The following is a 5,723-nucleotide window of genomic DNA, read 5'->3' on the forward strand; positions in this document are numbered from 1 at the left end:
AGGGATCACGGGAAGGTCTCAGGGAATCTGTGAACTTTGATGGGAAAACAGTCACATCTTTTCACTAACATTGAACTGAATTTTAGTATTTTCTTCAATTATGAATGAAAAGAAAGCAAAGCACTTTATTCTGAGAAGGGGTCCATGGGTTTTATCATACTGCCAAAGAGGGTTCACTACATGCAAAAAAGTTAAGGACCCCTGATCTAAATTATACCTAAGATCCATTCCAGTTCTAAGATTCCATAATTTAGTAGCCTGAGATAATAGTCAGTAGGTCAATATTCATTTATTAAGTGCCTACTTTGTGGCAGGCACTATGCTAAGCATTGGGAATACAAAGATTTAAGATACTATGTGGTTCAAAATTCATGTGCCTTAAAATAATAATAATAAATGAAACTCTCTGCTATCTATCAAAGTCTGACAGATTGAACATGTTTTTAGTGCGATATTAATATACTTACATAATGTGAATAAACTTAACTATAAGAGCCATTCCTTGGATTATATACAGAGAATCCATCTTGTTCAGGTCTACTTCATGGAAACTTGAAAGGAAACTACTTTCTGCCATGAAAAAAATATTTTCAATCTAAAAAAAATTATAGTAATGAAAAGAATAACATTCTGTGGTTTTTGTTTTTAAAGGTTTAAATCCTTGGGCTTACATTTCATAAACAACCAAAGAAGAACAATAATTTTTTTGTTTTTTGAGATGGCCCTAAAATTAGAAATTGACAGTTAATCCTCTTAATCTGCCAAAAATTAGTTTGGGTTTTACTGATCCATCAACCTTCTAAGCCTATTCATTGATCCACTGACCTTGCAGGCCTCATGGAAATTAACTTCCATTTCATCTAGCTATTTCTGTCATCAATAGTGATAGGGACTGTATCTATAATTTCTTTGGCAAAGGGAACTCTACCAATACAGTTTAGCAACTTCTCTGAAACTTGCAATCTTAGAGAGTCGTCTTGAGTAGTAGTGTCAAACTCAAATAGAAACAGGGGCCACTAAACCATATATAAATATCCCTGTGGACTTTGTATTGACTTGGAAAACCACATATTAACATTCTCTATGTTTTGGTGTATCTTTATTTATTTTGTGAAATATTTTCCAATTAAATTTTAATCTGGCTCAGGCCATACTTGGCAGTGTTGTGGACCTCATGAGGCCTGCACGCATGTTTGATACCTCTGGCCTCGAACACTGTGGGAGGCTGAAATATTTGTTGAGGGTCATAAAGGTAATATGGGTCAGATGTAAGACTCAAACTAAGCTTTTTTTTAATGGATCTAAGGCAGGATCTCCATCCATTACTTTAAGTTGCTTTCTAATCAATAGTACCCTGCCTGTCAGTCAATACCATTCTGACTCCATAGTAAATACCTTCAACAAAACATCTCAGATAGATTATTATACCTGATATTTGCACAACGATTTTTAGTTTACAAAGCGTTTTTCATGTATTACCCAATTTCATACATTACTATAACAAACCTAAGTGTATGTAGATAAAGCAGGAATTATTATTCTCAATTTTCAGAGAAGGAAACTGAACTGTAGGAAAGTTGTACCTTGCCCATCGTTGAAAGACTGGCAAATGGTAGAGTTGGGATTTGGAACTCAGTCATAGAATGACAGAATACTAGACATAGCTTAATGAGTATGTTGAGGCCATTGAGTCCAAAACTCTAATTTTACAGACCAATTAACTAAAGCAGAGAGAGGTTAGGTGACTTTCCCAGGGTCACACAGCTGATAACAGTCAAAGGCAGGATTCAAACTCACTTCTTTTTAAAAAAATTTTTAAAAAATTTTTAACCAATCATTCCAGGACTTTATTATATTACAAAAATATAAGATATGTAGAACAATCATGTCAGTATATTGCAGAAAAATATATCTATTTACTGTGTAAAGTTTATTAACAATCGAAAGAAAAATTCTTATTTACACAGTTAAGTTTGAGGTGGGAAGGACAAGGGGGCTGGTATGGTGAGATCACCATTTTGAATTTGGAAAGGTGGGAGGGCCTCCTGCATTCTGCCACAGAGGTCAAACACAGAGACTGCCCTCTCTAGGAGAACATGGTAGCATTCAACAATGTGAGCCAATATTTATAGCTCTATTGGGCCATTTTTCCTTTCTTCTTCATTCTTCTTCACTTTCATTTTCTGGGTCCAAATCAGAATCTCCACTTATTTCTTTTTCAAGAGCCATTTCTTTCTCCTCACTATTTTCTAGGTCCTGATCTATTTCTTGTTGACCATCATCACCTTCCTCTTCCTCTTCATCGTTTTCACTTTCTCTCTCTTTTTCATTCTCCTCCTCCCAAATCTCATCAGAATTTTCATCTGCCCTTACTTCATCATCAGACTCCTCTTCAGAAGATTCTTCCTCATAAACCAGTTTGGCTGTCTGCTCAGGCGGAGGCACACCTTGAGTTTTTTCAGAAGCTGCCACCTGTATAATAAGAGGAATGAGTTGTCCATGCAGTTGAGAGAGCTTTTCTAAGGTTTTGACTCTGCTTTCCATCAACTGGTATAACATGCCTAGCTGGGGTACCAGGTCAGGCAACGTGGACAGATAAGATGCATGCATGGTTAACACGGATTTTAACCATGGAACCATAAGCACAGCACTATTTGGATGTTTTTGAAACCTCTTAGTAAGTTCATTCAATAAGGGAATAACAGCATATACTGTAATCCTTAACACTGTATTTCTTAGTGAGGTATCCTTTCTTGTTCGAAGTACTTTATTTAGCATATAGGCCCTGCACTAGAAGAACAGGGTAACTGTCCACCTTCAGGTCTGCTTTTCTTTTTTCTTTCATGGTGTCTATATCTATTGCTCCCAATCGCTCTTCAGTGCTAACTTTCTTCTTCTCCTTTAATCTCCATTTGCTTTCTGTTTTCTCTGTCTCCAATGTAGGTTTGATGGCTGCATGATGTCTGGAAATCCCAGGGCCTAAAACTTTAGCCTCTAAGTTCATCACTGGTGTTCTTACCTTTGATACAGCTATTCCTATTTTTGGAGTTCAACAACTGAAATCTCTTATCAGACACATGTAGGGTTCTCTGGAGTTCAAAGACACTCTTTCAATAGTTGGCTGCAAATGACTGCCATATACAAGTAGCAAAAATTGCTTGTCTGAACAAAAAGCTTCTGCTAGAATTGGGATGGGTGTTGGTGTTGATTCTTTGTCTTTTCCAGATGTTGCAATCCAAATAGTATGATTCAAAGTCAAAGGCTTTTTTTGCAGTATCCATTTAATATGTGTTCCTACAAATGGACTTGTCCATCTCTGCAAACAACAGCTAACTTCACAGGCTCCTCTTTGTCTTCTGACAGAGTTAAGTCAACATAGACTGGTTCATCAGTAACTGTAAAACACATCACTGCCTTCTCTTCATTTTCTGACTGAACTTGCCACACGTTAAGTAACCAGTCTTGTACTGCTCCAGACAAGAAACAAAGGCCAGTAATTCCATCAAAGGGCTGACTTTCATTAGGATGTCTTATAGTTGTGAATATAAGTGATGAAACAGCTGTTGCATGACCTGTGAAATGTCTATAGACTTCTTTAGGCTCCAAATCCCATGTTTTGATAGTTCTATCAGCCAAAAGCAACATTTCCCCCTCAAGGCTGATGCACAAAGCACCGACACCCCTGATGTCACCTTTCCATTTGCAGTTTACCCTGCAAAGTCTGTGTATTCCATTCCACAATATGTTTATCATCTGAACAGCTATACAATCATTATCTTGGTGCCATTGTATGCAATTTACTTTACTGTCAAGTCCGCCGCTTACTAGTTTACTCTGTAACTCTTCTTTTACTATGTTGTATAATAAAATGCTGGCCACTGCTGTACGGATGGCCAACTGGTCAATCTGTTCACTGGTTCCTACAGCTTCAGATTTCCTTTATTTTCCCTCTGGGGACCTTCCTTGGCCAGCGGCTGCGGCGGGGCCCAAGCCAGGCAGGTGCAGGTGGCCCTGAGGTGAGCAGAAAGAATGGAGTCCTGGTGAAGGCAGCTGCTGGCTGTCTCCCATACCTGCAAGTGACCATCAGGACCAGCTAATGAGAGGTAGTGGTGTCTCTGAGGAGAGAAAGCACAGGAAACCCCAGACGGGGCCAGGGGTCATGGCAGCCTCTACCATTCGCCACTGTTGGTCTGCTGTCAAACTCACTTCTTCCAGGCTCCAGTTGGCTGTCAACTATCATTTATTAAGAAACTGCTCCATGCTCAGCATTGCACTAAGCACTGGGGATCCAAAGAAAGGCAAAAGACTGAGATACATAAAGGATAAAATTGGAGATAATCTCAGAGGGAAGATGCTAAGATTAATGAGGACCAGAAAAGGACTGATTTTAGCTGAGATTTGAAGGTAGCCAAGGAAGCTAGGAGGTAGAGATAAGGAGTGCTCTAACGACTACTTTTTAGGATTATTTTGATAAAATTTTCACCGTATCACCTTATATGTCTATAAGGCACCACATCATTCCTGAGATGAACGACATCAAGTCACCATCGCCAGTAATGAAAAAGATTTAGATGGCTAGCTAATGTCTACAGGGCTTCTTTGAGTAGTGTAACTATTTTAAACACAACTATTCCAATACTTCAAGGGTCTGTAAATTTATTCAGTGTGGGTACTCCATCCATCAATACAGATCAATACATCTTCATGCCAGGCCATGAAACAGATATCAGAAAAGGCTCAAGCAGAAGTTAGTGATGTATTTAATGACTGTTGTCAAACTACATGTAGCTGATTCCCAAACTAAGCTAGCTTGGTCTTTGGACAACAGGCATAAAACACCTCACTTACTTCTACCTGAGCCCTTCCAAAGTTTTGCTCCACTCACTTGGTCTCTGAGGACTCAGTATCAGTTTCATGCCATGCCATGAAGAAATTTCAGGAAAGGTGTCATATTGATGGTGAAGCACAAGTATATCTAGGTCATTTCCTCAACTTACTGCTTCCTATTGGCCCCAAACAACTAGCCACAGTATTTTCTTAAAGAGCTTAGGGAATGGTACTGAGAAAATTTGAAAGATTAAAAAAAATTGGAAAACCGGTCTACCTTTCTAAATCTATTATTCATTACTCTCCGAAAATTCTTAGCACAATGCCTGGCACAGAAGCACTTAATAAATGCTTGTTGACTTGATTTGAATCCATGAATTCTACAGTTCAGTCATACTGATTTACTTGCTGGCCATCACATACAGCATTTCATCACCCATATGCAAGTTTTTGAATGGGCTGTCTCTCACACCTTGAATTTATTCTCACCTGGCTTCAAATCTATATTTTTCTTCATTGTTCAGCTTAAGTTCCATCTCCTAAAAGAGGGCTTCTCTAACTGTCCTAGTGACTAGTACCTTTTTGTTCCCCTACCACCCAGTAACCTTCTATTTACTTTGCACATGTTTGTATAATTTGTATTTAATTATATTTATTCATGTTGTTTTCTATGATAGAATGTCAGCTTCCGGGGGGCAGAGACTGTGACCTGTTGTTTTTGTATTGTCTATACTCAGCTCAGTGCCTGCCATGTGCTTAACAGATGTTTATTGATTGAATGATTGATTTATAACTTAGAGACCAAATTTAAATAGAATCCCTGAATGTAGGCGGTGGCTCAGTTTCTTATGGTCTTTGAGTAATATGTTAAAGAGGATTGTATGTAACCTTCTTTT

General features: G+C 38.3%; 1 pseudogene; it reads right to left on the minus strand.

The window, feature by feature from the left end:
- Positions 1-2,135: 2,135 nt before the first annotated feature.
- On the minus strand, positions 2,136-4,157 carry LOC118840992 (annotated as a pseudogene).
- Positions 4,158-5,723: the final 1,566 nt, after the last annotated feature.

The sequence above is a fragment of the Trichosurus vulpecula genome, chromosome 1, assembly GCF_011100635.1.
Source record: "Trichosurus vulpecula isolate mTriVul1 chromosome 1, mTriVul1.pri, whole genome shotgun sequence".
Taxonomy (NCBI): domain Eukaryota; kingdom Metazoa; phylum Chordata; class Mammalia; order Diprotodontia; family Phalangeridae; genus Trichosurus; species Trichosurus vulpecula.